Source organism: Ursus maritimus, unplaced genomic scaffold, assembly GCF_017311325.1.
Source record: "Ursus maritimus isolate PB19 unplaced genomic scaffold, ASM1731132v1 scaffold_12, whole genome shotgun sequence".
Classification (NCBI taxonomy): domain Eukaryota; kingdom Metazoa; phylum Chordata; class Mammalia; order Carnivora; family Ursidae; genus Ursus; species Ursus maritimus.
In genome coordinates, this window is record NW_024423564.1 from 25,542,812 (window position 1) to 25,554,985 (window position 12,174).

The window sequence follows — 12,174 nt, forward strand, 5'->3', positions numbered from 1 at the left end:
CGACCTCCCACCTCCTCTAACAACAGGAAATGGCTGTTGGAAGTTGAACGCAGAGCGACAGAGGAATGAAATTCTTATGCCACATGTTTTGAAATCTTACTTCGAATTAAGAAAATCTAGGTTTCTAAGAACTCCAGGCAACAAATTGAAGCCGTACTAAGGCATCTGGACAAATTCACAATCAGTCACGTTTTAGCTTCTATTATTTTACTAGGATTCAATCTTCAGATCCGTCAAGGCTGGATTGGATGGCATACGATAGAAAACTGAAAAAGGGACTGAAAGCCAAAAAGGTATATTCTTTCACATTAAAAAAACATTCAGAAGGTAGCTCCTATTTTCTGCTCCATTTTCACCCTCAAGCTTTCTTCGTAATCCAAGATTGCTGCTGGCCTTTCAGCCACTGTGTCCAGGGTCCAGGCGGCAAAGGGAGGAAGGACCAAGGCGCAGCTCAGAGTGAGTCAGCGCCTCGAAGAGCCTTCCTGGAAGTCACACAGCACTCTCCCTTACTCTGAATTTAGTCTTATGGCCATAATTAGCTTCAAGGGGAGCTGCAAAATATAGTTTTTATTCTAGATAGTAATGTACCCAGGTAAAAATTACTAAGAAATTACTTAGAAAATTATTAAGAAAAATTTATTAAGAAAGAATGTTAGATGGAAATTAGGTAAACACGTAGTGACCTCTACCATCACTAGCTTTTCTCTCTCCAGGGGACATAATATTATCAGGGCAAGGGAGGGGGCGGTGAAAGGGGTTTTAGAGGAGCTATTTTGGGAGAGAGACAGCAGGGCCTGGAGATAAACAGAACCAACCTGAAAGGACCAAGTGCACAAAAGCAAAAGGAGTGTTCAGAGACCTCCCCCTCCCTGAGGGGGCCCAGGGACACTCCAGTGAGCCCCAAGAAAGAGCATAGGAACAGAATCTGTGCTCTCCCACGATCCAAGCTACATTCGAGTATCTCACCAGTGCAAGAGCTGTGTTAGTCGGCCTACCCACTGGTTTCTGGCAAGGTCTCCCAATGGCTGGCTGTTAGTGTTCCAGAAAGAGTGTGCCCCTCTAGGCCCTGAGGCTTGCCATGATCTGGGTGGGCAGTGTCCCTTACAAGGGCTCTGGACATTCAGAATTCCCCTGAAACGGAAATTATGACACTAAACAACAAGATGGGCCCTGTGATCATAGGTTTTGTTTTGAGTTTTTAAACGTACATTCATAGACACACAAATCAGTCTTTCCAGAATCCAAAGGTGGAGTTGAAATTTCTCTAGTAACACCATTTGTATTCATTTCACATAACTCAATATTTACTGAGCTTCTAATAAGCAAGTTTTTACCCTCAGAAATCTTCCAATCTAGTAGTGGGGACAATAAAAGCACATTTAAAACTATAACATAAAGTACAGAATGTACCAAGAAAAAGCAAGGAAGAACAAGCAGAAGATGAAAAAGGAAGAACTAACCTCAATGCAGTCCTACTATGGGTCTAACACCGTGCGAGGTGCATTTGTAACATTATTTAATCCACTGACAAGTCTAAGGGATAAGGAAGTGGGATTATTCTCATTTCCATATGGGAAAATAAAAGCTTGCTACAAGAATTTAGACCAAAGAACAGTTACTGATCCCAGAATGGGGATCAAACAGTTTATAGAGGGAAACATTCTGAAAACAGAAAAAAAGATCAGCAGATAGCTGGCAGAAGAACGGACAAGAGGAAAGGACATTTCAGGAAGAAGGATGAGCCTGAGTATATGCAGAAGAAAAAATAAGATGTGGTTAACTAGTTTAGGTAGGTCAAAACGATATGTAGAAGATGAGTGGAAGATAAAACCAGAAAACAATGCTTTGTGGTCAAATTGGGAAGGCATTTGAAAATAGCAGAGTGAAGAGTTTATAACTAACCCAGTAGGAAATGGGAGTGATAGGGTTACCTGAGGAAGATATACCTAGTCCAGATCTACCAAGTCTTTTCCACAATTTCAAAAGCAAACGTTCTGAAAATAAAAAATGCAGAACATTGTTTTGGTTCTTTTTTGATACTTTACTTGGAGGCAAAAGCCAATCTCATCTGAACTTATTTGGCATTTAAGTTTACATGAACAATACAAGACCATTAATACTTTTTATTTATCCTACTTAAAGTGATTATTCATACATTTTGCTGCAGAAAAACAATATTTGACTACAGGACATTGCCCCAGTCCCCACTAGGGAGACTTTGTAATATAAGGTATCTTCTCCACATTACTTTTCTAAAACTCTAACAATTGAAAAGAAAAATCTGCATTCTGAAACACATCTGACCCCAAGTTTTGTATGAGGGATTATTAATGTATAGGATCGGTCAGGAGGAGAACAGAGATTAGAATACTAGGTTGGAGACCTCCAATAGTCCTGTCCAGAAAAAAAGAAAAGAACCTGACATACAGTGTATCCATGAGAATGGAAAGGATGGGAGAATATAAGACTCAGTAGAAGCTAGATTTGGCAGCTAATTGGATGCAAAGAAGTGAAGAAGTCAATGGAAAATCCAGGATTAATCCTGGGAGCCCAATGACAGTTTTGGTAACAGTAACAACAACAACAACAACAAATGGGATCATTTGTTTTAATCATAGTGGATTTAAGGTGTTCGCAGGACATCTAGGTTGTAATATCAGGCAGAGTTAGAAATGTGTGTATAGAGTTCAGGAGAGAGGTCAGGACCTGAGGCGTAAACTTGAGCCATTGCTACAGAGAGGAGATACGCAAATGGATAAAATTCCCAAGTAATAAAGAAGTGAAAAACATGTAATTCCAGTAATTTCCTTTATAAATTACTGTTATTGGATAGATTGTTTCATGAACTGAAAGTTTCTACCCCTTTAGTAAAGCCACATTACTATCTGAAGATATAACCAAAAACTATTCTTATTGTCTTTTCATAGTAGACACTCAATAGCTGCTTGCTGGATGAATGAGTGAGTGAGGGCAAGGCAAGACCATTTTGATGATCCAGACAGACTCAGATGTAAAAGTTGAAACACGTTAAGGGAAAATTCTAGAGAAGAGATGGGCAATATCAAGTTAACATCAAGTTGAATTACATTAGCCAGATGAAAAGGGTTTCAATATCCTCTGGAGGGGTCTTGATGTTAGGAGAATATTAGAAAGCATGGGGTTACCGCTCCTTCTTCAGCATCTTGGCCTAAGGAAGCAAGAACAACTTCCACCCACCCCAGTGGATCAGGGGCATCCTACTCAAAGAGGTCCTCACTGCTGTACATATTAATGTGCATATTCACATTTTGAAGTACAAAAGGCTCTTGCCTTGATCCAGTGGCCAAGGTCTCTGAACTTCCCTTGTGGCAAACCACCCTATAAATCTTTACCCAGTGCAAAAACTTTTTAATTTCACATCAAGAAAAGTCATGCATCAGAGGCTAACTAAATGTTTGCCCGTCCCTTTTTCCCATCATGGGAATACAGGAAACCTACATTTCCTAGCTTCCCTTGCAGTTAGGTTGTGGCCACGTGACCAGGTTCTGGCCAAAGGAATATGAGAATAAATGATGATTGCCACTCCCAAGCTGGATATAAAATATCCCACACAATCAACCTCATTCTGTATCTTTGCTCATCAGCTGAAGAAGGCTGAAGCTCCCGTGGAGAACATTGAGAAAGTCCTACGAAACACGGGGACCACAGGACAAAATGGGTCTAGGTCCCCATATCAACACTGGAGTTGAGCCCTCTGAAGATGTGCCTGATCTCCAGGAGGCTCTGGCATGAGGAAGAAGGGAACGTCTGCTAATCTAACCCCCAATGAGGGATGCCTGGGTGGCTCAGTAGGTTAGGTGTCTGCCCTTGGCTCAGGTCATGATACCAGGGTCCTGGGATCAAGTCCCACATTGGGCTCCTTGCTCAGCAGGAGGCTGCTTCTCCTTCTCCCTCTGACTGCAGCTCCCCCTGCTTGTGCTCTCTCTCTCTTACAAATAAATAAATAAAATCTTAAAAAAAAAAAAAAACCCAATGAGAGGTGGGGGGTGTTGACTACAGCACATGGGGAGTTCTAAATAACGTGGGTCACATCTTCATGACTCAAGAATTGAGTCTATAATGGGCATATCTATAAATCAACATAAAACAACAGGATTAGGAGATGAAACAACTTTTGTGGACTTGTTTTCTCTCTTCTGGAGAAAAAAGAGTTTTAGTGTACTAAACACACAAAAAAGAGCAAACTGAACGTCACTCCCTGTATCTGGAGAAGTAAACACTTTCTCTGTCATACTTGTACCTCTTTTATATCTGAAACTGAGTCAGTTATTTATTTTTGTGATTATATAATCAAATCCAGTCAAGAGAAAATCTGAACTGCTCTCTGTTATTAGCTTGGATGAGCTGGTTTTATCTTATAGCTTCTCTTTATTTGAAATGCTCATCTTTGTGTCAGATTCTTGGTACCCCCAGGAGAAGAAAATATATTATTACCAGATTTAGTAACATTTACTGAGCATTTACTGTGTACCAAGGACACTGCCAGCATTCTCACAAGCACCCTATGAGATAGGTTCCAATTTAGAGATGAGAAAATTAAGGCAGAGAAAAGTTCTACTTGTTTCCAAGGCCACCTAGATCATAAATTATTTAGGCAGATTAGGATCTGTTCACTCTTACTATAGAAGCTGCTCTCCTGGGGCCCCTGGGTGGCTCAGTTGGTGACGTGTCTGCCTTCAGCCCAGGTCATGATCTTCGGGTCCTGGGATCGAGCCCCATGTCGGGCTCCCCGCTCAGTGGGGAGTCTGTTTTTCTCTCTCCCTTGGTCCTCCCCCGCCTCCACTCATGCTCTCACTCTCTTGCTTTCAGATAGATAGATAGATAGATAGATAGATAGATAGATAGATAGATAAAATCTTAAAAAAAAAAAAAAAGAATCTGCTCTCCTAACCACCTTAGCTTATTTTCTTCCTTGACGCAGTTTTGAATGCTCATTTTCTCAGGGTTGTCTCTATCACATAGTAACCATTTTCCTGGAGACAGAATTCCAAATTGGCTGTGAAGCCAGTTACTTTGATTATGATCTGGTCACCTTCCTAAATGCATGGAAATTTCGAAGTCACTAGCGCTTTACAACACAGCTTTCCTAGTTGCATGAAAGGTCTACTGCTAAAGATTAACAGAGGCTAATCTTCCCCCTGGTGATGGAGAAACAGGATTGTCAAACGTATCAGAAAAAAAACTAGATTGGAGTTCACATAGAAAGGAGTACAATTCCAGAACTCCCCCCTAATAACACTTCATAACAATGAACTGAGGAAACACAAGTTTAGAGCTCTAGAAAGATGTCCCAAAGCAGGTGAGTTCACTTTTTAAAAAAATCAATATACACCTTTGAGTGTACATTTTTTATACTTCTAGGGTAGCAGAAATGTAGCTTTTTGTGGAATTTATTACCGTGGCCAGTTCTGACTCAAGAGGAGCCATTCAGGCCAAAGAAAATTACAGTTTGTCAAGTTGTGAACTTGTTTTGTAAACGGTATCTTTCTTACCAATGCTACTACAGATTCATACCGGTCTTTAATGTTTTGTAGCCTTGGTACATGGTAAGAAGAAACCACAATGACTTAAGCAGCTACAAACTGAAAGCCACATTCCTCACCTCTAGAAGCAAAGCTACGGGAGCCTTCTTGAGAGGTGTGATGGCTAATTGTATGTGTCAACCTGGCTGTGTCACATTGCCCGCATATTTGGCCAAACATCATTCTGGATGGTCCTGTGAGGGTGTTTCAGGGTGAGATTTGCATTTAAAATGGTGGACTTTGAGAAAGCAGATTGGGGCCTCCATACTGTGGGTGGACCTCATCCAATCAGTTGCAAATGGAAATAGAACAAAAGGCTGACCTCCCCGAAGCAGGAGGGGATTCTGCCAGGAGACTGCCTGCAGTCTTCAGCTGCATTAGGGGCTCTTCCCCTGGGCTCCACACTGACAGCCTTCCACACAAACTACAACATCCGCCCTTACTAAGTCTCCAGGCTGCCAGCCCATTCCGCAAATGTTGGGTTTGCCAGCCTCCACGATCACTTGAGCCAATCCCTTAAAATAAGTAAATATATACCCTATTGGCTCTGTTTCTCCGGAGAACCCTGACTAATCGAAGAGGGATGGAAGGAGTACAGCAACATCACTTCAGGTGATCTGAAGAAATTGAAACCTATGATCCAGGTTGTTTGGAAGAAAAGCTATCTAGTCCCAAATCAAACGGTGGAAAGCAAACTGACTTAGGCATTTGATGACCTGAAATGACCAAGTGATCAAAAATGAAGATTCCATTCCCCAACTTTTCTCATTTCTTGATCATTTTTGTACATTTGGCAGTTTTACCATCTTTAGACGTTTTTGTCTGTTTTTCATAATATGGGGGAATTGCTCCTATTTTTAATCTGTTTATTTCAAATTCATTTTTCTGCCCTACGAATGCTATAGTAGTGACACTTGAAAGGTAGTTTTTCGTTTCTCAAATTCAGACATCGGTGCATCAACTGACAGACAAATTAAGCTATCGTACCACGATTCCAAAATTGTTAACATCTTCATCCTATATAGCTCTATGCGTACAAGTATTTGAATATTGCATTTTCCCTTTTGTATAAAAATACGTAGAAAACAGCAAATTAAGGGGTCAAAAATAATGCTAACAAGCAGAAGTGTCATAAAGTTAGCATACCTGAAGTATGATGGAGATCATTTGGCCTGCGGAGACAGGTGGATGTACAGCTTCTGTCGTGGAACAAGACTTCACTCAGTTGAATCTATTTCAAACAGGTCACATGCCTTCAGGCCTCGGGTCTTCTGCACTTAGAGTTCCTGCTGCCTGGAACTCTCTGCTGCCTACTTTTCCCATGCTTGGTCCCTTTCGTTCAGGTATTGGTTTAAATGCCATGCCCTTAGAGAAGATTGCCCTAACAATTCTACTTACAATAGCCTACCATTTTGCACCTACCTTCCAAATTTTCTATGTGGCTGAGCCAAGCTTTAAGATCAGAGAAATTGCTATTAATTATAAAGATTTAAGAATTACCTTCAATAGTTTTCTTATTTACTAAAAATATTGTAAGAACTCTGGCATTTTTAAAAGCCAAGCCTACTTTTATAGAAGAAAAAATATAGAAATATACAATAAAGTAAGTGTAGAGCTTAATGAATGACTATAACGAAATGTCTGAGAAATGAGCACCTGGTCAGGAAAGAGAACATAGCCATCTCCTCCTGCAAAAAAAAAAAAAAAAAAAAAAAAAAGTCTTTACGTGCAACCCCAACCACAACCCCATTTCCCCCCCTACAGGTAACTGCCATGCTGACTTCTATTTTAGAATCATATGGTACGTATTCTTCTGTGTTTACTTCATTTGTGGAATCTTGCTTTTATAAAAGGAATCCATGTTGTTCTATGTGGTTACACTTCACTCAGTTTGCTCTATCGTAGTCCATTGCATGAATATACCACAATTTACTTATCCATTCTGTGTTGATGGATGTTGGGTTGCTTCATTTGGGCTAGTAAAAATAATATTATTATGGACATTCTTGTATGGGTAACCTCACACATTTATGCTTCTGTGATGTATATACCTAGAAGCAGATATATACCTAGAAGGTTATAGGATACAGAATTGTCAGTTTTTCTAGATTATATCAAACCGTTTGTTCAAAGTAGTTGGGTCAGTTTATACTCCTGCCACGGGTGTGTCAGTGTTGGCATTGCTTCACCTCTTTGTCCACTCTTGTTATTATCCATCTTTTAAATTTTAGCTCTTCTAGTGGGTGGCTAGTGATATCATTGTGGTTTTAATTTGCATTCCCCCTAATTACTATTGACATTGAGCACCTATGCATACTGTTTTGGCCATTTGGATAGTTTCAGTTGCCCATTTTTCTATTGGGTTGTGTATTTGTTATATTCTAGAAATGAGACCTGTATCAATTAGATGTTAAATGTCTTTTCCCATTCTGTGGCTTATCTTTCCATGACCTTTAATGATACCTTTTGATGAATAGAAGTGTTTTATTTTAATGGAGTCCAATTTACCAATCTTTCCCATCAAGATGTTGCTTTTGTGTCCTGTTTAACACTAGGATCTGAAGGTCAAGAAAATATGCTTCTGTATTTTGTTCTAAAATATTTTTGCCTTTCACATTTTGGTCTCTAATCCAACTGGAATTAATCTTGGTTATGATGTTAGGTAGGAGCAAAATTTATTTATGTTTTTTCTCCATGTAGGTACTCAATTTTTCCAGGACCACGTTCTGTCCTTTCTAAGTGTGATTCCTACAACATCCCCATTTAACTCACCAGCTGGGCTTGGCAGAAGCAGATGAGTCTCAGAGAATGGCTGTAGAACACCAAATTTAGGTAAGTAATTGACTCCAATCATAATTGCTCTTCCAGATGCGGTCTTATCCTGCAGCAAATCAGCATAGCCCTGAGTTCGTGGTATCCAGCTCTGGATCTGGGAAATGCTTTTTCTCAAGATCCATTTGTAAGGCCCACTAGAAGCAGTTTGTTCTTACCTAGCAAGGACAGCCTGACACTTTGACTTCACGACTATATATTTTTTTTTTAAATGATTTTTTATTATATTATGTTAGTCACCATACAGTACATCCCCGGTTTCCGATGTAAGGCTCGATGATTCATTAGTTGTGTATAACACCCAGTGCACCATGCAATACGTGCCCTCCTTACTACCCATCACCGGTCTATCCCATTCCCCCACCCCCCTCCCCTCTGAAGTCCTCAGTTTGTTTCTCATAGTCCATAGTCTCTCATGTTTCATTCCCCCTTCTGATTACCCCCCCTTTCTTTATCCCTTTCTTCCCCTACCGATCATCCTAGTTCTTATGTTCCATAGATGAGAGAAATCATATGATAGTTGTCTTTCTCTGCTTGACTTATTTCACTTAGCATTATCTCCTCCAGTGCCGTCCATGTTGTAGCAAATGTTGAGAACTCGTTCTTTCTGATAGCTGAGTAATATTCCATTGTATATATGGACCACAACTTCTTAATCCAGTCATCTGTTGAAGGGCATCTCGGCTCCTTCCACGATTTAGCTATTGTGGACATTGCTGCTATGAACATTGGGGTGCATATGGCCCTTCTCTTCACTACGTCTGTATCTTTGGGGTAAATACCCAGTAGTGCAATGGCTGGATCATAGGGTAGCTCAATTTTTAACTTTTTAAGGGACCTCCACACTGTTTTCCAGAATGGCTGTACCAACTTGCATTCCCACCAACAATGTAGGAGGGATCCCCTTTCTCCACATCCTCTCCAACAATTGTTGTTTCTTGCCTTGTCTTCACGACTATATTTTACTTTGGGACTACGTCAGCTCTCTGGCTCTGGGTCATAATTCAGTATTCAAGGACTTCATTTATTTTAACATCCCTCTGAACATCATGCCGATTAGACCTGGTGGGCAGAAAGTAGCAAGTACTCTAAATACCGCATCCGAAAGAGGGAGATAAAAACGTATAAAAATTCAGAAGCCCATCAGCATGATGAAGTTTTTAGGGCCCCAGTGTTTCCAGGTATATCCCAGGATATCCCAAGTTGCTTCCCCTTGTACTCCTGCCACTGAAGTACAATGCTCCCCAGGCATCTTTGGATTCCGGAGGCAATATATTTTGTATTCGAATGTGATTTTCTGCCCCCATTTGACAATTAACCCTTGGAGGTGCCTGTTTTGAGTGGGGCCCGGAGCAAGAAAAGGCTACAGATCCAAACTGCAGTACAAGCTGCCTTGCTGCATGGACCTTGCAACCCAGAAGACCCAATGAAGCTCAATGTAGTTATGGCCTGTGGTGATGCTATGTAGAGCCCCTCATAAGCACAGTGGAACTCAGGGTTTTAAATCAAAGCCATGCCCTCTTTTACGTATTATTACCCTTCTCTTGAAAAAGTACCCCTAGCTTGCTCCTGGATCTTGGATGAGATTGAACACTTGACTGTGGAATACCAACTGACCATGTGACCGGAGCTCCCCATATCACGAACTGGGTATTATTTCATCTGGGTATTCTTAAATTTGAGAAAGTACAATATGTACAAGATCAAGCTCAAGCAGGTCCTGAAGGCACAGGCAAGCTACGTGATCACGTGGCTCAGAGGCCTACAGCAACTGTGACATAGCTTCTTCTTGCTGTCATGGGGAGTACCTGTAACTTGTTAACTGAGGAAGACAGAACTCAGGCCTGGGATATGGACGGTTCTTCACAAGTTGCTTCAGCAATGACCATTCCAGTCTAGAGTGTCTCTGAAAGGTGAAAGTGACATCTTCTCAGTGGGCAGAACTTTGAGCAGTACTCCTTGGCTGTCTACTTTGTCTAGGTAAAGAAATGTCCATGGTGTAGACCTACAGTATTTCATGGGCAGTGGCTAATGTTGGCCATGGAATCAGTCACTTTGAAAGAATGAGATCAAGAAGACTAATGACAGGGAGATCTGAGGCAGAGATACATGAATGGACCCGTCGGGATGAACACAAAATATAAGGATATCTGTGTACCATGTGATGTTTATCAAAGGGCAACCACTGTGAAGAAAGCCTTCATCGATCAAATGCACAGGTTGACTCACCCTATAGACGTCAGTCACTCTCTTTCGCTAGCATTCCAGTGCTTGCTCAGTGGGCTCTTCTACAAAGCAAATATGGCAGCAGGGATGGAAGTTATACATGGGCTCAGCAATATACAATTTCTCTCACCAATCCTGATCTTGCTGTTATCACTGCCAAGTGTCTAACCTGCTATGAACAGATATCAATGCTGAGCCACCAGTAGGGCCTCACTTCCTAGGAGATACCAGCTGCCTAGTGGCTAGTTAATCACATTGGATCTCTTCTCTAGTGGAAGGGCCAGCAATTTGTCTTCATAAAAATACTTATTTTGGATATGAATTAGAAGTCCCTTCCTATAACACTACCAACCACAATATTATAGACGTTGTGAGAGCACAATATAACTTCTAAATGAGAACAATATTTCACAACCAAAGAAATGTAGCAACAGGTCATGGCTATGAAATTCATAGGTCTTTCCATGTACCAAATCACCCAGACACCAGATGTGGCCAGCTTGATAAAGTAATAGAATGACTTATAAAAGACCCGGTTATTTGGCCAGCTGGGAGACAAGACTCTGAAAGGTTGAGGTGCTATCATACAATATAAAAAAGTACTTTGAATCAGTGATCAGTGTAAGATCATTTTACCCACTGCCAGAGTACAAGGGTCTAGAAATCAAGGAATAACAATAGGATGGATTTCTGTCCATATTATATTTAATAATCTACTCACAGAATTTTTTATTCCCATCTCTGTAAACTTGGGCTATGCTGGTTTGGCAGTCTTAGTTCCTATGGAAGAATGTTTTTATCAGAGCACACAAAATGGTTCAAATGAATTAGAAGTTGAGACACACTTGAATATATTAGGCTCCTTATGATACTAAACCCACAAGCAAAGAAAGAGAATCCCATAATGGCTGGGGTGATTGATCCAGATTATTACAGCAAAATTGGGCTACTGATACACAATGAGGTCAACAAGAACTATGTCAGGAGCCCAGAAAATTCTCTGGGTTGCCTCTTAATATTTCTTGTTAATAAGCAACTCAACTACTGAAGGTTTAGATCCTTCCAGAATGAGGTTTTGGCCACCATACTAAGTAGAGAGCCTTGACCAGTGAAAGTACTGACTAAGAACAAAGAAGAATGGAGTAAAGGAAGAAGTCAAAAATACCAGCTGCAGTTTCATGACCAGTTATAGAAATAAGTACCAAAATACTCCTCAAAATTTTTTTTGTTCTGTATATCTTTGTATGTATTAACTATTTTTCCTTCCCGATTCCTGCAAGTTCTTCCCTTTCCTTCCCTCAAGTTATGTAAGAGATGGTGGTGGTGGTGAACTTTACAGTTTCATCTTCAGGTTACAAAATATCCAAGCGGAACTGTGGAATTATGATTGAACTAGAAGAATTAACACCAGTGAGTATAATAGTAACTGATGGGACTTTAGTTCTCCCCCTTTGGGGGAAAAGGTGAAAATCTCTTCATTTGTACAAAAAAAAATAGTTTAATTTGCATAGATGGAAGCATAAAATCTGCATAGATGGAATCAGAAAAATTGTAG

At 40.5% G+C, this 12,174-nt stretch overlaps 1 long non-coding RNA gene across 6 annotated transcripts in view; it reads right to left on the reverse strand.

Annotated features, from left to right (window-relative positions):
- LOC103669350 overlaps window positions 1–11,889 on the reverse strand; it is a 47,476-nt gene extending 35,587 nt beyond the window's left edge. For 3 of the 6 annotated variants that reach the window (XR_570246.2, XR_005834105.1, XR_570245.2), the window contains exons 1-2: window positions 10,623–11,143; window positions 6,708–7,249 (exon numbers count right to left, since the gene is read on the reverse strand). This is a non-coding gene — a long non-coding RNA (uncharacterized LOC103669350). Of the gene's footprint in view, window positions 1–6,707; window positions 7,250–8,333; window positions 8,443–10,622; window positions 11,144–11,340 lie in introns of those variants that run through there. The other 3 variants (XR_570248.2, XR_570244.2, XR_005834106.1) reach the window with 3 other exon arrangements.
- Window positions 11,890–12,174: the final 285 nt, after the last annotated feature.